General features: G+C 42.4%; 1 pseudogene; it reads right to left on the reverse strand.

Annotated features, from left to right (window-relative positions):
• Window positions 1-3,694: 3,694 nt before the first annotated feature.
• LOC139159864 (zinc finger protein 665-like) lies at window positions 3,695-22,672 on the reverse strand (annotated as a pseudogene).
• Between the last annotated feature and the right edge of the window lie 623 nt (window positions 22,673-23,295).

Raw genomic sequence — 23,295 nt, forward strand, 5'->3', positions numbered from 1 at the left:
CTGAAGTAGTCTTTGATAGGCAGGACATTGCAGCATATGATCTTGTGGGCAATACTTAGATCATGTTTAAGGCGTCGTAGTTCTAAGCTTTCAAGACCCAGGATTGTAAGTCTAGTTTCGTAGGGAATTCTGTTTTGGGTAGAAGAGTGAAGGGCTCTTCTGGTGAAGTATCTTTGGACATTTTTGAGGGTGTTAATGTCAGAAATGTGGTATGGGTTCCAAACAGATGAGCTGTATTCTAGGATGGGTCTGGCAAGTTTTGTAAGCTCTGGTAAGTAGTGTGAGGTTTCCAGAGCAGAAGCTACATAGGATTAGATTAACAACTCTTGAGGCTTTCTTGGTGATGTTGTTGCAGTGGGCTTTGGCACTTAGATCTTTAGTTATTAGTATTCCAAGGTCCTTGACCGAGTGGGGATTATCTGTGATAATTTGTTTAATCTGTTTGTATTGTATTGTTGTGGGCAAACTCAGCCCTGAAGTGAGAGAAAATAAGAGCGTGAAACAGTCACCGGGTGGGAAGTGAAGGCTTAGGACAGGGGGTTCAAACTCAAGGCTGAGCAGCCATCCTGGAGGCTGTAAAAAACTGGTCTGCATCACTTCAGCCCCACCCATACCACCATTCCCGGTGCTACTGAAATGGGCCTGGGAGTGCAAGAGCACGTGTGTGTGCCTGGCATGGGGTATTCGACTTCTGCGCATGCACAAAAGCCGAATCTCACACAAGGACGCGCACGAGATTTCCAGTTTTGCTTTCCACGTGTGCAGAAGCAACCCCCCCCCCAAATAAGGTAAGTGACCGCCGCCACCTACGGCAGCTCTGCCTCAGGGCGCGGGGAGCAGGTTGAGCGGCCTCGAACTCCAGCCGCACAGCCTGCTCTGTGCTCTTTTGTGCCGCACGCATCTCTCAGTGCGGTGATGGCGCCCTGAGCAAGTCGTGGCCTTTGGGAGCACAGTGTTGCTCCTGAAGGCCACGACTCGCTTGGGACGTCATTGCCGCGTGCGCAGAGAGATGCCTGTGGCGCGGGTGAGCAGAGGGCAGGCCACTTCTGTGTCCAATCACAGTTGGTAGTACAGTGTCCCCTCAATTTTCGCAGGGGATGTGTTCCGAGACAGCCTGCGAAAGTCGAATTTCCGTGAAGTAGATGCAGAAGTAAATACAGTGATAGCTTGTCTTACAAACTTAATTGGTTCCGGGACGAGGTTCTTAAGGTGAAAAGTTTGTAAGACGAAACAATGTTTTCCATAGGAATCAATGGAAAAGCGATTAATGCGTGCAAGCCCAAAATTCAACCCTTTTGCCAGCCGAAGTGCCCGTTTTTGCGCTGCTGGGATTCCCCTGAGGCTCCCCTCCATGGGAAACCCCACCTCCGGACTTCTGTGTGCTTTGCTGGCAATGGAAGTCCAGAAATGGGGCATCCCAGCGGTGGCGGTGGGTTTGTAAGGTGAAAATAGTTTGTAAGAAGAGGCAAAAAAATCTTAAAGCCTGGGTTTGTATCTCAAAAAGTTTGTATGACGAGGCGTTTGTAAGACAAGGTATCATTGTACACTATTTTTGGCTTTGAACAGTATCACAAGCCTTCCCTTAACACTTTCAACCCCTAAATTGCAATTTCCCATTCCCTTAGCAACCATTTAGATTATTACTCACCATGTTTATTTATTAAAGTTTATTAAAAAAAATATTTATTAAAGGTGGACGAAAGTTTGGCGATGACATATGACATCATCGGGCGGGAAAAAACGTGGTATAGGCAAAAACCGTAAAGTATTTTTTAATTAATAGTTTTGAAAAACCGTGGTATAGACTTTCCGCGAAGTTTGAACCCGCGAATATCGAGGGAACACTGTAGAGGGAAATCAATGAAAAAGCCAGATTCTCTTAACAATAGTGTTACTAACTTAAGCACTGCAATGATTCACTCAACAACTATGGCAAAAATGTCATACAATGGAGCCCAACTCATTTAACAACTGTTTCACTTAGCTATGGGAATTTTGGACTCAAACTGCAGTCATAAACCTTTATTTCCTGCATGCAGACCCTTTTATGGCAAGTAAAGAGCGTTATTCCTTGTCAAGCTCTTCCCATGCCCTCTTTCCGCATTCATATATTTCTCCTTTGTCATATTTCTCGTTTATGATTCCTAGTAGGAATAATTCTGGTTTCCAATCTATATTTTGTTATTGTAAATCTTCCAGCCATGTCTTTATTAGGTGCCAAAATTCAGATATTTTATATTTAACCACATTCATTGAATCACATAATAATAATAATAATAATAATTAATAATAATAATAATAATAATAATAATAATATTAATAATAATTTATTAGATTTGTATGTCGCCCCTCTCCGAAGACTCTGAATTACATTTCCAACACTGCAGTGATAGATTCCTGTTTGTTTTTCTAACCTTGTAGGTGGAAGTTGCTACCTATACAACATTTTATATAAATTTTCTTTATAAGACATAGGTAAGTTTTCCGTTTCTCTACCATAGGTCTTGCCATTTGTCCAGATAAATATTATAACTTCTTCAATATTATAACTTCTTTAATATTATAACCTCTTCGGAGAGGGGTGGCATACAAATCTAATATATTATTATTATTATTATTATTATTATTATTACTACTACTACTACTACTACTACTACTACTACTACTACTAAAAATTTTGGCCCGCCCTACCAGTTTCTTTCACTTGTACTTCTGCCATTTTATACTCTAATAAATATTGGTAAATTTTCTTTATCGCCTTTCCATGTAGTCGTTAATTTTTTCTTAATACCACATTCTTTTCTCTTTCATAAAGCGTGATTCAACCTGCAAGTATGGCCACCACTCCAGTTCTGTTCCTTCCTCTAGTAATTCTATTCTGAATTTTAGATCCCCTCCTTCATTTAGAATATCCTTATATTTGACTACTTTCCGGATATTTGTAAAATTTGGATGCCCCAATCCCTCTAACTTAGAGACCCAGGCTGGAAGTTCCATGTAGTTCTATTGTTCAACTTTTGTCCAAACTTCACAAATAGCTGATGCCTTTGGAAGTACTGGTGAGTTTTGTGCCTGCTATCCCACAACAATGCGTACCATCCTATTTCCAACATTAATAACTTCTTGTTCTTTAAATTTATCCATTCTTTTGCCCATGTGAGTGTGGCAGCTTGATAATATCTTTCCCAGTGCGGTAAGCCAGTGTTTCCCAACCTTGGGAACTTGAAAATATTTGGACTTCAACTCCCAGAAGTCCCCAGCCAGCATTCGCGGGCTGGGGAATTCTGGGAGTTGAAGTCCAAATATCTTCAAGTTGCCACGGTTGGGAAACACTGCAGTAAGCCATATCCTCTATCTTTAGCTTCTTGTAATAATTTTAATTTAATTTTAAGTCTTTTCCCTTGCCAAATAAATTTAGATATCGTTTTGTCCACATTTCTAAAATATTCTTTGTCTAATTTTATAGGTATGTTCTGAAATAGGATGAGAATTTGTGGCAAGGTGTTCGTTTTCATGGTTGCAATTCTCCCCATAAAGAAGAGTTGCAACTTTCTCCAGTAATCTTCCCCATTAAGATTACTCTTACCAGTAAAGCCCTTATCACATTCCACACATTGATATGTTTTTTGTCCTGTGTGGATCCTCTTGTGGGACTCAAGATACCTATTAAAACCAAACATCTTTCCATACGCCATGCATTCTAGATCCGCCTTTATTTGATCCATTTAATTTGCCACAATTGTTTTTACATCTTATACACATCCTATAATAACGGTTCAACTGTTATATATCTTGCCGCTATGACTCCCCTGTGTGGTGGGTCTTCTTGTGATAATCCAGATGACTGGAAAAAGCAAAGCTCTTTCCACCCTCCATGCATTCATATGGTTTCTCCCGTGTGAATCCTCATGTGGGAATTAAGATTGCTGCTAGAAGTAAAGCTCTTCCCACATTCCTCACATTCATATGGCTTCTCTCCTGTGTGGATCCTATTGTGGTAACTAAGACTATGGCTATAGGTAAAGCTCTTCCCACACTCCATACATTTATATGGCTTCTCTCCCGTGTGAATCCTATTGTGGTAACTAAGACTATGGCTACAGGTAAAGCTCTTCCCACACTCCATACATTTATATGGCTTCTCTCCCGTGTGGATCCTATTGTGGTAACTAAGACTATGGCTACAGGTAAAGCTCTTCCCACACTCCATACATTTATATGGCTTCTCTCCCGTGTGGATCCTTTTGTGACACGTAAGAGCAGACTTCCCCTTGAAGGCCTTCCCACATTCCTCACATTCATATGGCTTCTCTCCTGTGTGGATCCTATTGTGGTAACTAAGACTACGGCTACAGGTAAAGCTCTTCCCACACTCCATACATTCATATGGCTTCTCTCCCGTGTGGATCCTCATATGGAACTCAAGGTAACGATTCAAAGCAAACGTCTTCCCACACTCCATGCATTCATATGGTTTCTCCCCAGTGTGGATCATTTGGTGGGAATTAAGATTACTGTTGGAAGCAAAGCTCTTTCCACACGCCAGGCATTTATAAGGGTTTTCTGCTTTATGAATCCTTTGATGTCTTATGAGGGAATGATGGGAACAGAAGGCTTTTCTGCACTCCATGCATGGATAGGGTTTCTCTTTTGCATGGATGAGCTTATGGTTAACCAGAGAATATTTACTACTACAACTCTTTCCACACTCCATGCACTGATATGGATTCTCTCCCGTGTGGATCCTCTTATGGGTGTTAAGACTACCACTGCAAGAAAACGTCTTTCCACACTCCTTACATTCATATGGCTTCTCTCCTGTGTGGATCCTTTTGTGGGAGGAAAGACCAGATTTCCGCTTGAAGCCCTTCCCACACTCCATACATTGGTACGGTTTCTCTCCCGTGTGGATCCTCTTGTGGGAGGAAAGACCAGATTTCCGCTTGAAGCCTTTCCCACACTCCATACATTGATAGGGTTTCTCTCCTGTGTGGCTCCTCTTGTGGGAATTAAGATGACTTTTACAAGAAAAGCCCTTCCCACATTCCACACATTGATAGGGTTTCTCTCCTGTGTGTATTTCCTTGTGGGAATGAAGACCAATGCTAGAAGTAAAGCTCTCTCCACACTCCATGCATTTATAAGGTTTTTCTCCTTTGTGAATCCTTCGATGTCTCTTTAGAGAATGATAATAACAGAAGTTTTTTCTGCACTTCATACACTGATATGGCTTCTTCTCTGTATGGATAGTTTTATGGCGAATGAGAGCATATTTCCTATTAAACCTCCTTCCACACTCCTTACACTGATATGTTTTCTCACCTGTGTGAATCCTCTTGTGGGAATTAAGATTGCCCTTCTTTGCACACTCCAAGCATTTGTAAAGCTGTTCTCCCTTGTGATTTGTTTCAAGAGTTCTAAGAGAGTTATTATTATAGGGCTTTCCACACCCTCTGCAGGTATATTGCTTCTCTTCTGAATTAAGATGATCGGATTTATTAAACCTCTTTCCTGACTCAATGAATTGATATCGTTTTTCTCGCAAATCAATGTTTCTACGGTTAGGAAGCCAACTTTTAATTCCACCTTGTGATTGCTTTGATACATCGCTACTTGATTGCATTTGACCTGCAAATTTCTTCTTTTCTACTTTCAGATGGATGGCTTGGCATTCCTCCTTGGAATTCTTATCCTCTCGAACATTAAAGCCTTGAAAAAGAAAGAAAATAAAATTAAAGTCTTGGTTAATGGAGCTCAGTCCCATTGGAAAGCCGTTGACCAAGTTCAGATACGAATCCCAAACCCTGGTAGGGAGAATCTTGCCCAAGAGATGACATCATCCCTATGTGTCCTTCAGATTCTCACTAATAACTTCTATGGCATAAAATGTTGTGTTTTATGAGCAGAAAGCATTTTTTAAAATTCCTTTATGTAAAAAGGAAACCAAATCCAATTTTCCAATTTTTCTTTCAATAAATATCCTTCTTCTATAAATTTAGTGAACAGTTAACAAGTTCAAGTTTCAAGTTTATTGGATTTATATGCCGCCCCTCTCAGAAAGCTCGGGGCGGCTAACAGCAATCATAGACAATATACAATAATAATCCAATACTAAAAGCAAATTAAAACCCCAATATAAAAAACCGAACACACATACAAACATACCATGCATACCATTGTAACAGGCTAAGGGGAGAAAAAAATCTTAATTCCCCCATGCCTGCTGGCAGAGGTGGGTTTTAAGTAGCTTACGAAAGGCAAGGAGGGTGGGGGCAATTCTAATCTCTGGGGGGAGTTGGTTCCAGAGGGCCGGGGCCGCCCCCGATAAGGCTCTTCCCCTGGGTCCCGCCAAGCGACATTGTTTAGTTGACGGGATCCAGAGAATACCCACTCTGTGGGACATAACTGGTCGCTGGGATCCATGCGGCAGAAGGCGGTCCCTGAGGTAATCTGGTCCAGTGCCATGAAGGGCTTTATAGGTCATAACCAACACTTTGAATTGTGACCAGAAACTGATCGGCAACCAATGCAGACTGCGGAGTGTTGGTGTGACATGGGCATATTTAGAGAAGCCCATGATTGCTCTTGCAGCTGCATTCTGCACGATCTGAAGTTTCTGAACACTTTTCAAAGGTAGCCCCATGTAGAGAGCGTTACAGTAGTCGAGCCTCGAGGTGATGAGGGCATGAGTGACTGTGAGCAGTGACTCCCGGTCCAAATAGGGTCGCAACTGATGCACCAGGCGAACGCCCCCCTTGCCACAGCTGAAAGGCTAGAAACTGGGTGATTGTGAACACTAGTTCTGTCTTAGGCATGAATGCTGGCTGGGTGACTTTGGGCCTGTAACAGGGTTATTATTGTATTGAAAATAACAGAAGGAAGGAATACTGGGTCTGTTTGCTGCCTTTTTTTTATTTCCCCAAAATAAAGGCAGGAGATAAATGAATAAGTGATGTTTTAATGAGTAAACACATCTAAGCCCACTGCCCCATAACTTCTCTGTGTGTCTCAGCAGAGACAGAATTCTTACCCAGAAAAAACAGATTCCTGGAATTCTCCAGCATGACTTCTCCGTGGAAAGCTTTCTGTTTAGCATCTAGTCGAGACCACTCCTCCTTGGAGAAATACACAGCCACATCCTCAAAAGACACAACATCCTGAACAAGGAAACAAGTTTTTCTTTTACCAGATAATCCCAAGAATAATTTTACAGCTTCTTCCACCAATTGAGAGATTGTAGGACAGAAGGAAAAGGGGGGACATGATCGAAACGTTTAAATATGTTAAAGGGTTAAATAAGGTTCAGGAGGGAAGTGTTTTTAATAGGAAAGTGAACACAAGAACAAGGGGACACAATCTGAAGTTAGTTAGTTAGTTAGTTAGTTAGTTAGTTAGTTAGTTAGTTAGTTAGTTTGTTTATTGATTGATTGATTGATTGATTGGATTTGTATGCCGCCCCACTCCGTAGACTCGGGGCGGCTAACAACAGTAATAAAAACAGCATATAACAATCCAATATTAAAACAGTAAAAAACCCTTATTATAAAACCAAACATACATACAGACATACCATGCATAAAACTGTAAAGGCCTAGGGGAAAAGAGTATCTCAGTTCCCCCATGCCTGGTGGCAGAGGTGGATTTTAAGAAGCTTACGAAAGGCAAGGAGGGTGAGGGCAATTCTAATCTCGGGGGGGGGGGGGGGAGTTGGTTCCAGAGGGCCAGGGCCACCACTCCTGGGTCCCGCCAAGCGACATTGTTTAGTTGACGGGACCCGGAGAAGACCCACTCTGTGGGACCTAACTGGTCGCTGGGATTCGTGCAGCAGAAGGCGGTCCCTTAGTTGGGGGAAAGATCAAAAGCAACATGAGAAAATATTTTTTTACTGAAAGAGTAGTAGATCCTTGGAACAAACTTCCAGCAGACGTGGTTGGTAACTGGATTTAAACATGCCTGGGACAAACATATATCCATCCTAAGATAAAATACAAAAAATAATATAAGGGCAGACTAGATGGATCATGAGGTCTTTTTCTGCCGTCAGTTTTCTATGTTTCTATCCAGTGAACAAAATAGGCATATTCTGCAGAATACAAATGAGGTCACTTGTAATAGGATGTCGGTGATGGCGAACTTATGGCACGTCTGATAGATATGGCACACAGAGCCTCTCTGTGGCCATGCGCATCATTGCCAGCAACATTTTGGGTTTCTGGCGCTCTGGTGCATGTGGGTGGGCATTCCAGTTTGACCACTCGGGGCCAAAAAAAGGTTTACCATCACTGGTATAGGTCTATGGAGATTCTTAGTAACCACATCATGGATGTCCCAAAAGCTTTTAAAAACAAAAAAGAAGTATTTTTAAGTGGTATGTGAGAACCACACTGGGAGAAAGAAGAAAGAGTCCCAAGTCTGATTGATTGATTGATTGATTTGTTTGTTTGTTTATTGGATTTGTATGCTGCCCCTCTCCGCAGACTCGGGGCGGCTAACAACAATGGTAAAAACAACATGTAACAATCCAATTTAATGAAACAACTAAAAACCCTAATAATAAAAACCAAACATACACACAAACATACATACCATGCTTAACTCCCGTCAGAAGGGAGAGATAGCTAGGCTGCCTATCAGTTTTGACTGACTGGATGTCCAATTCACATGACTTAGAAACAGCAATTAACTCCAATAACTCTAGAACAAAATTCATGGACATTTTCCGATCTTTTTTCCTCCTTACCTGAAGTAGCGGTTCAGCCAATCCTTCAGCCCCACCACGAAGAGGAGGTGATTCTGAAATTTCCAGTGACAGCTTTCTACTCTCTGTGAAAAGGGGAAAAATGGTGGAAGCAGATTTGTTATAAAGAGAGAGAGATTCCAATCAGGAGGAGCAAAAGTATCTGCTAAATGTTATATTACACAGAGAGATTTCTTACCTACGACACTCCGTGGCCTGCACTGATCAGTTTCCTGTCACAATTCAAAGTGTTGGTAATGACCTTTAAAGCCCTATATGGCATTGGACCAGAATACCTCCGGAACCGCCTTCTACCGCACGAATCCCAGCAGCCGATAAGGTCCCACAGAGTTGATTTGGATTGGATTGGATTTGTATGCCGCCCCTCTCCGTAGTCTGGGGGCGGCTAACAACAGTAGTAAACAGCATATGACAATCCAATATAAACAGTTAAAAACCCTTATTGTAAAAAACCAAACATACGTACAGACATACCATGCATAAAATTGTAAAGGCCTAGGGGGAAAGAGTATCTCAATCCCCCCTTTCCTGGCGGCAGAGTTTTTTAAGAAGCTTACAAAAGGCAAGGAGGGTGGTAGCAATTCTAATCTCTGGGGGGAGGTGGTTCCAGAGGGCCGGGGCCGCCACAGAGAAGGCTCTTCCCCTGGGTCCCGCCAAGCGACATTGTTTAGTTGATGGGACCCGGAGAAGACCCACTCTGTGGGACCTAACTGATCGCTGGGATTCGTGCAGCAGAGTTGGCCTTCTCTGGGTCCCGTCGACCAAACAATGTCTTTTGGCGGGCCCCAGGGGAAGAGCCTTCTCTGTGGCGGCTCCGGCCCTCTGGAATCAACTCCCCCCGGAGATTAGAATTGCCCCCACCCTCCCTGTCTTTTGCAAGTTACTCAAGATCCACCTATATCGCCAGGCATGGAGGAACTAAGACATCTCCCCCAGGATTTTTTTAATATTTAATATTTTATGTTTGGTATGTGCTGCATGGTTTTTAATTGTTGGGGTTTTTAAAATATATTTTTTATTATTAGATTTGTCCCATTGCTATACTGTTTTTATTACTGTTGTGAGCTGCACCGAGTCTTTGGAGAGGGGCGGCATACAAATCTAATAAATTATAATTATAATTATTAAATTACCTGGTGTGGTATCCTGGCTTTGATCTTTATGGAAAATTTCACTGAACTGCATCTCTTTCCCCTCTTTGGGATACTCAGTCACAGCTTCCAATGATTTCTGGACAGGATGTGATAGGAGAAACACAGAAAGAGCACTAATGAATTATCATATTGCCTCTTTAAATCAGCAGACTCCAATGTCCATTACTGAAATTCAAAACAGAATGGAAGAATTGCCCCAAACATATCCTGAATAAAATGGAACAACAGGCCATACGATTAATAATTCCTATTAATAATAATAATAATAATAATAATAAATTAATAATTATTAATATTTATTTATTAATAAATAATTAATTCCTATTTATTAATAATAAAACTCTGCAAAAAAAAAGAAAATCACAAACTCAGAGGGATCCTTTTTAGAGGTACTAAGACTACATTCTCTAACCTGCAGCTCTTGTATCTTTTCGTACTCCTGGGTCATCAAGTAGCCTTCGGCCAGGGCCACCGCCTGGGAACTGGTCTCCGCTCCACACTCCCGCACCCATTTCTCCATCTCAGGGGGAAGGACAGCCAGGAACTGCTCCAGGAGCACCAGGTCCAGCATCTGAGCCTTGGTGTGTCTTTCCGGCTGCAGCCACTGACGGCAAAGGTGGTGGAGCTCACTGCAAACATCTCGGGGACTCTTCCCCTCCTGGAATTGCACTTTTTTGAACTTAAAACATTGGATCTTTGAACTCCTGCCTTCCTCTTCTTGGCTCTTCTGCCCAGGACTTGTTCCATTCTTCCCATAACTCCCAGGCTGAGCAGCTGGACGGCCTTTTCCAGCTCCTGCATCTGCTGGGCTTTGTCCCTCCATCTTCTCTCTGGTCTCTAATTCAGTTCCAAAAGAGATAGATGGATCTCCCATGTTCTACTAATCAGAAGATGTCTGGACAAATCTCCTAAAGGCCATTCAATCCTCTTCTCACGTAAGATACTACAAAGGAACCAGAAAAAAAATAATCCAAGTTATAAATCTGAAATGGAAAAAGAAACTTCCAGAAATACAGGATGACTAACTTCTGAACGGAGCATCCACAAAAACCAAAATAAGAACATCTTATCAACCCAACAGTATCTTAACAGGTAGATTAAAATATCTGGGGATTGAAAAAGTTCTGTAATAACCTTCTGGATAAACTTATATCAAGAACTGAAAACATCGGATACATAAATTTAAAACATGTTTTTGATTTTTAATCTCTACTTGTCTGCGGAGAGGGGCGGCATACAAATCTAATAAAATAATAATAATAATAATAATAATAATAATAATAATAATTTTGACCGCTGCTTTAAATCGATTGAATAGATAAATCAAGTTGGGCTTTCCTAAATATGCCCATGTTACACCAACACTCCGCAGTCTGCATTGGTTGCCGATCGGTTTCTGGTCACAATTCAAAGTGTTGGTTATGACCTATAAAGCCCTTCATGGCATCGGACCAGAATATCTCCGGGACCGCCTTCTGCCGCACGAATCCCAGCGACCAGTTAGGTCCATAGTTCCCTCTAAGCTGAGCAGTGAGCAATCGCTCACTTAAAAATCATCATCAACTCAGAGTTTCCCAAACCTGCCCAGAAGCCGAGAGGGAAAGAGTGAGAGGGAAGGAGAGAGAGAGGAAGAGAGAGAAACAGATAGAAAAAAGAGAGGAAGGAAAAGAGAAAGAAAAAGAATGGGAGTAAGGAAGAGAGAAAGAAAATCAAAATCTAGTTTGAAACTAGCTCAACTATTTAAGTGGCATTTTGATATTGATAGAGTTGCCCTATTATGAGCTCACTGTTATAGAGACACAGTACAGTATTTTATTTTGAAATTCTCTGAGGCAAAACAGGGTGGGTTTTTTATTTGTTTGTTTGTTTGTTTTATTTCTGTGCCGCCCAGTCCCGAAGGGACTGCCGCTTAGACACTCTACTTTTCCGCCCCCCCCCCCCAAAAGATTAGAGGGAACACTGGTTAGGTCTCACAGAGTTGGCCTTCTCTGGGTCCCATCGACTAAACAATGTTTAGACCCAGGGGAAGAGCCTTCTCTGTGGCGGCCCCGACCCTCTGGAACCAACTCTCCCCAGATATCAGAGTTGCCCCCACCCTCCTTGCCTTTCGTAAGCTCCTTAAAACCCACCTGTCGTCAGGCATGGGGAATTGAGATATTCCCTTCCCCCTAGGCTTACAAAATTTATGCATGGTATGTTTGTATGTATGATTGGTTTCTTAAATTGAGTTTTTTTAAACTACTTTTAATATTAGATTTCTTTATATTGTTTTTTATTGTTTTAGCCTCCCCGAGTCTACGGAGAGGGGCGGCATACAAATCTAATTAAATAAATAAATAAATAAATAATATTTGATTTTCCAGTATGGCTTTAGATACCAGAACTCCATTAACCTCCTGTCCAAAACGGCTGTGAGAAATCGCAGACAACAAACAAATAATAGCCGACTTTTCTGAACGTCTCGATTGGTTTAACCCTGGTGTTCTGTTCGGACTTGTAAGACCCGAAATCAAAGTTTGAGACCCTGTAAAAAAATTTCCCTAAAAATTTCCCTGCATATCTGAAACTTGAAATTTCATGACTTTGGATTATTATTATTTTTTTTTGGGGGGGGGGGGGGGGTTCTTTCTTGCTGAAAAAAAAATTGTCCCTAGAGGTCTGTTCCCGGGTCACCCTGGTCCGGACCGAATATTCTTCATTTGAAAAGTTTATGGGTGGTCAATTTGAAAACTTTTTTCACTTGGAAAGTAGTCTGAACATTTCTGCACACAATGATATGAAAATTGAACTGAAAAAAGTATGCATATTGCTTTATTTTGATAATAAAAGGCAGACCCCCCCCTTTATTTGTGAACTTTTTTTCAATTTATAGATAGTTTAGCTTGCAAAATGGGATCAATTTTACTTAAGTTGGTGTGGGATTGGTAGTTTGAACATTTCTGAACATAAGAAAAATATAAATAAACTGAAAGAAATGATGCTTATTGGTTTTTTAAAATCAGAAATAAGGCTCCCCCCCCCTGGCTGCTTGCAACCATTTTCACTTTAATACCTTAGGCATTCATTTACTCAATTTAACATTGCTGATCATCATAAAATATTTTTGGGGTGGAGGCTAATTTTTTTCTGGCCAAAAAAAAAAATCACCTCGAGTCTGTTTCTGGTCGTATACGATCCAGTACGACCTGGACCAAAAAGAATTTTTTTAGGTACTGGAATTTGGTCTTTTTGAAAACTTTTTTCACTGGGAAACTAGTTTGAACATTTATGAACGTAATGATATGAAAATTGAACTGAAAAAAAATGATGCTTATATTTTTATTTTGATCAAAAAGCCCCACCCCCATTTTTTCAGAATTTCATGTCAGTTTATATTTTTTTAGGCTACAAATCTCTAAGGAACTTCCCCCCAAAAGTTTTGATATACTAAATTGAACATTCCTGATCATAAGAAAAATAGAAATGAACTGGAAAAAAAAGATTCTTATTTGTTTATTTTGGTGACAAAAGGGTCACACACCCTCAGCCTTGCTGTGTGCCATTATTTTCACTTTTTATATATACAGTGGTCCCTCGATCATCGCGAGGGTTCCGTTCCAGGACCCCAAGCGATGATCGATTTTTCGCGAAGTAGCGGTGCGGAAGTAAAAACACCATCTGCGCATGCGCAGATGGTGTTTTTACTTCCACCGCCGCCCCGCCCTTCGCCCGCCCACCCCGTTGCTCGCGCCTGGGGTTTCCGCGCGCGCGTGCCGCCCGCCCCGCCCACGCTGTTGCTGGGGCCGCTTCCCAGCTGGGGAGCGGAGCTGGGGTTTCCCCAAGCGCGCGCGCGTTGCTGGGGCCGCTTCCCAGCTGGGGAGCGGAGCTGGGGTGTCCCCAAGCGCGCGAGCACCGCCCGCCCGCCCACGCTGTTGCTGGGGCCGCTTCCCAGCTGGGGAGCGGAGCTGGGGTTTCCCCAAGCGCGCGCGTGTTGCTGGGGCCGCTTCCCAGCTGGGGAGCGGAGCTGGGGTGTCCCCAAGCACGCGCGCACCGCCCGCCCGCCCACGCTGTTGCTGGGGCCGCTTCCCAGCTGGGGAGCGGAGCTGGGGTTTCCCCAAGCGTGCGCGCGTTGCTGGGGCCGCTTCCCAGCTGGGGAGCAGAGCTGGGGTTTCCCCAAGCGCGCGCGCACCGCCCCGCCCACGCTGTTGCTGGGGCCGCTTCCCAGCTGGGGAGCGGAGCTGGGGTGTCCCCGCGCGTGCCGCCCGCCCGCCCACGCCGTTGCTCGCGCTGCCGCTGGGGTCTTACCGGGGCAAGAGGGGGAAGACCCAGGGAAGCCGCCCAGCTTCCCAGCTGGGGAACTCCACCATCTACGCATGCGTGGCCATAGAAAAAAAGGCACGCATGCGCCGATGGTGGAGTTTACTTCCGGGTTGAAAACTCGCGAAATAGCCCTTTCGCGATGCTCGAGGACGCGAAACTCGAGGGTTCACTGTATTTGGTTAGAAATATTTGGAATATCTTTTTGAAAAGCAAGCACATGATAGCCAGACAACTACTTTTATGAATGAAATCCATTTTACTAAAAACAAGTATGTAAGTTTGAAATTAACAGCATAATTTTTATATAAATTGAAATAATTGAACATGGGGGGGGGGTTAGACCTTTATGTGCAAAATAAACAAATATGCATCAATTTTTCCAGTTCAATTTTCATATCCTTATGTTCAGAAATGTTCAAGCTACCAATCCCACACCAACTTTAGTAAAATAGAACACATTTTGCAAGCAAAACTATCCATAAATTGAAAAACATTTCACAAAAACGGGGGGGGGGGTATGCATTTTATCAGCAAAATAAACCAATAAGCATTAATGTTTTCATTTCAATTTTCATTTCAATGTGTGCAGAAATGTTCAAACCTGTTTCCAAGTGAAAAAAACTTTCAAAAAGACCAAATATAAGTTCCTAAAATGAACAATTTGCGGTCCGGGTCAAATAGACCCAGGAACATAACATTAGGGGGTTTGGGTTTTTTGGGAAAATTTTACCTACACTTGTACTGTCTGGGTCTATTTGACCCGAAACAAAAAAATATTCTTTTAGGAACTTGAATTTGGTCTTTTTGAAAACTTTTCTCACTGGGAAACTAGTTTGAACATTTATGAACGTAATGATATCAAAATTGAACTGAAAAAATTGATGCTGAAAAAATTAAAACAGTGGGAGGGAAGACGTTTATGTGCAAAATAAACTAATATGCATCAATTTTTCCAGTTCAATTTTCATATCATTATGTTCAGAAATGTTCAAGCTACCAATCCCACACCAACTTTAGTAAAATAGAACACATTTTGCAAGCAAAACTATCCATAAATTGAAAAACATTTCACAAAAATGGGGGGGGGGCACGCATTTTATCAGCAAAATAAATCAATAAGCATTAATGTTTTCATTTCAATTTTCATTTCAATGTGTGCAGAAATGTTCAAACCTGTTTCCAAGTGAAAAAAGCTTTCAAAAAGACCCAATATAAGTACCTAAAATGAACAATTTGCGGTCCGGGTCAATTAGACCCGGGAACATAACATTACGGTGTTTGAGTTTTTTGGAAAAATTTACCTACACTTGTACTGTCCGGGTCTATTTGACCCGAAACAACAACAAAAATGTTTTAGGTACTTGAATTTGGTCTTTTTGAAAAAATTAATTTTTCCATTTCAATGTGTGCAGAAATGTTCAAACTTGAAAAAAGCTTTCAAAAAGACCAAATATAAGTTCCTAAAATGAACAATTTGCGGTCCGGGTCAAATAGACCCGGGAACATAACATTAGGGTGTGTTTTCAAACAGAACACCAGGGTTAAATTTATTCCCTGCCTTCCCCGGACATGCATTGCACAGGGGCGGCAGGGGAACATGGGACAAGGGGCTCCCCACTTTCCAGGACTCCGAAATTGATGACGTTTTGCGTCTCTCCCGTGGAAGAAAAAGTCCCCTTCCCTCCACTTACTGTACTCCGTCCCGAGTCCGGTCTTGCTCTCCCTCCGTGCAAGGATTCCTTGCAGCCAGCTGGACTGATGCAAAGGCTCCGCCTAAACGTCACAGAGGGAGGGAGGGAAGGAGGGGCTAGATGGGATTAAGAGCAGAATGGGGCTCCGTAGAAAACACGCATGCGCTTTCAGTCTTCTCTGAAAAATTCCCCGGGAGTTTCGGACCTGTTGAAGAAGCACATGCTCAGTTCTTTACTGAAGCTGGAGAGGTCCGCCCTTCCTTTCCAACGCTACCTGGGGAGCCCACTGGAGGATCCCGCGTGCAACACCAAATGGACCCTGCTAGGCTAGGGCGCAGGGCAGAATGTCATGTTCCATACGGCACTGGAACTATGGGCTTTGAAATAGGAGGAGAGGCTCCTTCTGACATTGGCTGTCTTCAGCAGGCAGCAATGTCTAGACTTTTTCTTGTTTTATGTCTAAGGGCGACCTGTGAACTTGTAAATATAGAGAAAATATTACTTCATGTCTATTCTCTTCCATATGTATTGTGTATTGGACAAATGAATAAATAAAATGAAATAAATAAAATCTCTGGGCAGGCTGCAAAGGAACAGGAGCTTCTCCTTGAAGCCCAGAATTTGTTTCATGTGATTGTTGGCAAACTCAGCCCTTGAGTGAGGGAAGAGTGAGTGACATTAGTAACCAAGTAGTTGAAGGAGGTAGGTAGGTACAGAGCTGCCTGATACCTCATGTAGGCTTAATTGAGCGCCCCGGAACCAGGCCATCAACATCCTGACCGCCTTGTCTTGTGGCAGCTCCAGCAGCCTCATCCTGGACCCCATATGCGTCTCAGCTTCTGGTTCCATTGCAGTGGTGAGCAATGACTTTTATAACTGAAAATCCTATAACAACAATACCTATTTTGATCGAAATGATAGAACATGGTAAAGCCGCAGGCTTAAAAACAAATAGAAATAAGATACAACTTGTAGTTAAAAATAAGACAGAGTTGCAGAAAAGACAATTAGAATGTATTACAGACATGAAGATAGCTAAGAAATTAAAGTACTTAGGAATTTGGATCACATCTAAAACCATCTTTTAAAAATGACAACTGCATAAAATTGATTGAAGAAATTAAAAAAGTTCTCAGGGTGTTGATTGCCTAACTGCAGGGCCCTGAGGTAAGCTTCTGCGTGGGGCAACTCCGCACTCTCTACCTTGCTTTGGATTCCGTTCACCACCTTATTTTGTCTTCCGCCATCGACCACCTGTGTCTGTAGCCACCACACCAGTATACAAATCCTTTTTATTTATTTATTAATTCTTTGTCCAATACACAATACATATGGAAGAGAATAGACATTGAGTAATATACTGTATATAAAGATAGTATGTAAAAAAGAAGAGAAATATATGAGAGGGAGAGAATATATATGATATATAAGGAATAAGACGGAGTGGCTGTGGGTTCTGCCTCCCAAGGACAATTCCATCTGTCAGTCCATTACCCTGGGGGGGGGAATCATTGACCCCCTCAAACAGTGTCTTCAACTTGGGTGTCCTCCTCGATCCACAGCTCACATTAGAGAACCATCTTTCAGCTGTGGCGAGGGGGGCGTTTGCCCAGGTTCCCCTGGTGCACCAGTTGCGGCCCTATCTGGACTGGGACTCATTGCTCACAGTCACTCATGCCCTCATCACCTCGAGGTTCGACTACTGTAACGCTGTCTACATGGGGCAACCTTTGAAAAGTGTTCGTAAACTTCAGATCGTGCAGAATGCAGCTGCGAGAGCAGTCATGGGCTTACCTAGGTATGCCCATGTTTCTTCATCACTCCGCAGTCTGCATTGGCTGCCGATCAATTTCCGGTCACAATTCAAAGTGTTGGTTATGACCTTTAAAGCCCTTCATGGCACTGGACCAGAATATCTCCGAGACCGCCTTCTGCCGCACGAATCCCAGTGACCGATTAGGTCCCACAGAGTGGGCCTTCTCCGGGTCCCGTCAACTAAACAATGTCGGTTGGCGGGCCCCAGGGGAAGATTCTTCTCTGTGGTGGCCCCGACTCTCTGGAACCAACTCCCCCCAGAGATTAGAACTGCCCCTACTCTCCCTGCCTTCCGTAAACTCCTTAAAACCCACCTTTGCCGAGGGAATGGGGGAACTGAAACACCTCCCCCGGGCATGTACAATTTATGCATGGTATGTTTGTGTGTGTGCTTGTTAGTAAATGGAGTTCTTTTTTTAAACTTTTTAAAATATTTTAAATTTATTTGGATTTGTTACGATTGTTATATTTTGCTGTGAACCGCCCCGAGTCACAAATCTAAATAATAAATAAATAAATAAAGACAATTGGACAGGGGACGCTAGGCACACCAGTGCACTTATGTACGCCCCTTACTGGCCTCTTAGGAACTTGGAGAGGTCAATCGTGGATAGTCTAAGGGAGAAATGATGGGGGTTGGGGGTTGACACTATTGAGTCCGGTAATGAGTTCCACCCTTCGACAACTCGATTGTCTTGCTCCACTGAGGCGGAGAGCAAGGTGTCGTTTGGTGGGACCCAGGAGAAGAGCCTTCTCTGTGGCAGCCCCGACCCTCTGGAACCAGCTCCCCCCGGAGATCAGAACTGCCCCCACCCTCCATGCCTTTCGTAAAGTTCTTATGACCCATCTCTGCCGTCAGGCATTGGGGAACTGAGACATCTCCCCCGGGCCTATACAGTTTATACATGGTATGTTTGTGTGTATGCTTGCTCTTAATAATGGGGTTTTTAGTGTTTTTTAAATTATTAGATTTGTTCTTACATTGTCTTTGTTATTGTTGTGAGCCGCCCCGAGTCTACGGAGAGGGGCGGCATACAAATCTAATAAATAAATAAATAAATAAATAAATAACAACAACAACAATAATAATTTATTAGATTTGTATGCCGCCCCTCTCCGCACAGTCGGGGTGATTCACAACAATAATAACAATGTGGCAGTGTAGCAAATCTAATATTTAAAAGAAAGTGTTCTAATGTTAGCTGTGGATCGAGGCGGATGCTCAAGTTGCGGACCCTCTCTGAGGGGGTCAATAATTCCCCCCCCCCAGGATGATGGATGGATGGGATTGTCCTTGGGAGGCAAAACCCACAGCCACTACGTCTTGTCAGGGTTGAGTTTGAGTCTGTTGACACCCATCCAGACCCCAACAGCCTACAGGCACCGGCAAATCACTTCCATTGCTTCACCAATGTTTTTAAACGTAGAGTTCACTTGTCATTCAGGTTTCTTTTGAGAAAGAAATTCATCAGTCTGAAATTATTTTTCATTGATACATTGATATCTTTGTGATCTTGTTCTATTGTTTTTGGTTGAATTATGTTGAATTCCCAGACTGAAGTCCTCAACTTAGAACAGTGAATCCACTGTTTGAAGTTAAAACGATACTGAAAAATGTCTTAGAATCATTTTTCATACTTGTGACTGTTGAAACATGGTCACTTGATTTACATTCAGATGTTTGACAAGTCACTTAAATTTATGATGGTTGCAGAGTCCTTGTCCTTCTGAGAAGCAAAGTCAAAATTCACTTACCGGTTTAACAATTTCAAATGGGGCCACTTAACAAATTCCTCTCTTAGCAACCTAACTTCTTGCCTCAATTGTGTGTCAAGTGTTCCAAATTGCATCTGAAATTATGGTAAATCAGAGTCAAAACCAATGTATTCCCCAAAGTTCCAATTTATTAATAGAGCCATGTTGGCAGTGTCCTGGGGTCATGTGATCAACTTTTGCGACTTTCTTCCAAGCGAAATCAATGGGGAAGGCCAGATTCACTTAACAACTATGTTACTATTTAATAATTACTGTGATTTACATGGCAAATGTGGCTAGAGCTTATGCACCGGAGACAAATTCCTTCTGCATCCAATCACACTTGGTAGTAAAGGAAAATCAATGGAAAAGCTAGATTCCCTTAATAATAAAGTTACTAACTTAAGCACTGCAACAATTCACTTAACAACTGTGGCAAAAATGTGATAAAATGGAGCACAACTCACTTAACAACTCTTTTGCTTAGCAATGGGAATTTTGGGGTCAAACTGCAGTCATAAACCTGTATTTCTATTGAAGCTCTCCCCATACTTCCTTTATTGATATGGTTTCTCCTGCTTGTGCATTTTTTTATTTCTTTAAAAAATATTTTTATTGATAAACTTTAAAAACAGGGTAAAAAATGAGAAAGAACACCACAAAAAAGAAAAAAGCATAAAAAGAGATACAGAAAAAAGAAAAAAATAACATTATAAAAAACATTTCAAACCATCTACATGATTGGGGGGGGCAGGGGTCTCATGGCCGCAGCACCGGGGATATTTCCTTCTCTCCTGGAAAAGTCCCCAAGTCCCATTGCCCGGGGGTTCTGGTCCTTTTGGACTAGACCGGATCTCTCCTGCAGGGAGAGTGGCGCATTGGACGCTGCTAGGGGCCTGGAAGGGGCTGGCATGCCCCGCTGGGCAAACTGGCTTGTCTCGCACCGGCTGTGGTGAAGCCGGACAGGCAGCCATGCCTGTTCCGACACAGCTGCGTACATAAGCGCACCATTGTGCCTACCGTCCCCGTCCTATTGTCTTCTTTTGTTACTTTTTATAATTACTTATCTAATGTTTAATGTGTACAAATTATCGCCCTATAATTGTTTGACAAATAAATAAATAAATAAATAAAAACTTGTTCCATGCTTCTCATAACTCCCAGGCTGAGCAGCTGGACGGCCTTTTCCAGCTTGTGCATCTGCTGGGCTTTGTCCCTCCATAATTTAAATAATAATAATTTATTTGATTTGTATGCCGCCCCTCTCCGTAGACTCGGGACGGCTAACAACAATGATAAAACAACATGAAAAATCCAATAATAAAAAGCAACTAAAAACCCTTATTATAAAATCAAACATACACACAAACATACCATGCATAACTTGTAATGGCCTAGGGGGAAGGAATATCTCAACTCCCCCATGCCTGGCGGTATAAGTGAGTCTTGAGTAGTTTACGAAAGACAAGGAGGGTGGGGGCAATTCTAATCTCCGGGGGGAGTTGGTTCCAGAGGGCCGGGGCCGCCACAGAGAAGGCTCTTCTCCTGGGGCCCGCCAAACGACATTGTTTAGTCGACGGGACCCGGAGAAGGCCAACCCTGTGGGACCTTATCGGTTGCTGGGATTTGTACAGTAGCAGGCGGTTCCGGCTCCATCTTCTCTCTGGTCTGTAATTCAGTTCCAAAATGGATGGATGGATCTCCGAATTTTTACTAATCAGATGTCCGACCAAATCTCCTCAAGGCCTTTCAGTCTTCATCCCACACAAGATTCTTTGGACTCCAAAATAACCAGGTAAGATTTCCAACTTATAAATCGGAAATGGAAAAATTAACTTCCAGAAATACAGGATGACTAACTTCTTCACTCAGCATCCACAAAAACCCACATAAGAAATTCTTAGGAACCAAGCAGTATATGGAAATAAAAAGGGGGGAGGATCTTTCATAAACTCCTTAAAACCCATCTCTGTCGTCAAGCGTGGGGGAATTGAGACATCTCCCCCTGCCTATGTAGTTTTTGTGCATGATATGATTGTATGTATGTTTTTTATATTGGGGTTCCTTGCTTTTTAGACTTTTTAAATGTACTATTGTTCTAATTATTAGATTTGTCATTATGTATTGTTTTTGATCACTGTTGTGAGCCACCCCGAGTCTAAGGAGAGGGGCGGCATACAAATCTAATAAATAATAACAATAACAATAATAATAATAATAATAATAATCTTAATAGGTAGAGTAACATATTTGCATATGAAAAAAGTTCTGTAGTAACCGTCTGCATCACCTTCTATCAAGGACTAAACTTTGGATACATACATTTAAAATGTTTTTCATTTCTAAATCCTACTTATTCAAATAAATTGGCTTAAAATAGATTGAATAGGTGAATCAAGTAATTTCTGAATTTTCAGCATAGCTTTAGATAGCAGAACTCCATTAACCTCCTGTCCCAAACCTTCTTAACTGAGCACCCACAAAAACCCACATAAGAAATTCTTATGAACCCAACAATATCTGGGGAAAAAAGGGAGGAGAGGGTCTTAATAGGTAGACTAACATATGGAATGGACCATATGGTATGGAAAAAGTTCTGTAATAACCTTCTGCCTCAACATCTAGCAAGAACTAAAGTCTTTGGACACATAAATTTAAAACATGTTTTTGATTTCTAATTCTTATTTATTCTAATAATAATAATAATAATAATAATAATAATAATAATAATAATAATAATAATAATAATAAATCTCCGAAGACGAATAATTTGGAGAGCTGCTTAAAATCGATTGAATAGGTAAATCAAATATTTAAATTTTTAGCATAGCTTTAGATAGAACTCCCTTAACCTCCTGTCCCAAACAGCTATGAGAAATCAGACTACAATCAAACACAATAATAACCGACTTTTCTAACTGTCTCGATTTCCCTCCTGGAGACAACGCAGAGGGACCGAAGCTCTTGATTTCTTATCTGCCTCTCCCGGACATTCACAGGGGCTGCAGGGGAACATGGGACAAGGGGCTCCCCACTTTCCAGGACCCCAAAATTGATGAAAATTTACGTCCCTCCACGCACAGCCCAGTACGTGGAAGAAAAAATCCCCCGTCCCTCCACTGAACTGCGGGGTCAGCCTTGATCTCCCTCCGTGAAAGGATTCCTTGCAGCCTATTAAGAGTGCTGGAACGGCTCCGCCTAACGGTCGGTTGAGGGAGGCGTGGGGAAGAGATTCGGAAGCTGTTTTTTAAAAAAAGACGCATGCGCTTTCAGTCTTCTCAGCCAACTGCCCCCCGAGTCTCGGACCTATTGAAAGAGCGCGCGCTCAGTTCCCTTCTGGAGCAGATGAAGTCCGCCCTGCCTTTCCAACGGCTACCTGGGGAGCCCCCTGGTGGATCCTGCGCGCAATGCCAGATGGGCCCTGCTAGGGCGAAGGGTAGATTGTCCTGTTCCATGCGTCACTGGGATGATGGGCTTTGGAATAGAGGGAGAGGCTCCTTCTGACATTGGCTGTCCGCAGCAGGTAGCAATTTCTAGAGTTTCCCTTTCTTTTAAATGTCTCTTGTAAATATAGAAAAAATCTCTGTGGAGGTTGAAAAGAAACAGGAGCCTCTCTTTGAAGCCCAGATATGTTTCTTGTGGTTGTTGGCAAAGTCAGCCCTGGAGTGAGGGAAGCTGGCAGGTCATGTGGTGATATTCATATGGCTGGTCACACTTCTTCCTTTCCCTCTTTGGAATTGCCTCTTTTCCTATCCTTCCCAGACCCAAAAAACCCCTTCCTCTTCTCTATCTCCATCTTGTCCTCGACCAAAACCTCCTCCTC

The sequence above is a fragment of the Erythrolamprus reginae genome, chromosome 2 (assembly GCF_031021105.1).
Source record: "Erythrolamprus reginae isolate rEryReg1 chromosome 2, rEryReg1.hap1, whole genome shotgun sequence".
Classification (NCBI taxonomy): Eukaryota; Metazoa; Chordata; class Lepidosauria; order Squamata; family Dipsadidae; genus Erythrolamprus; species Erythrolamprus reginae.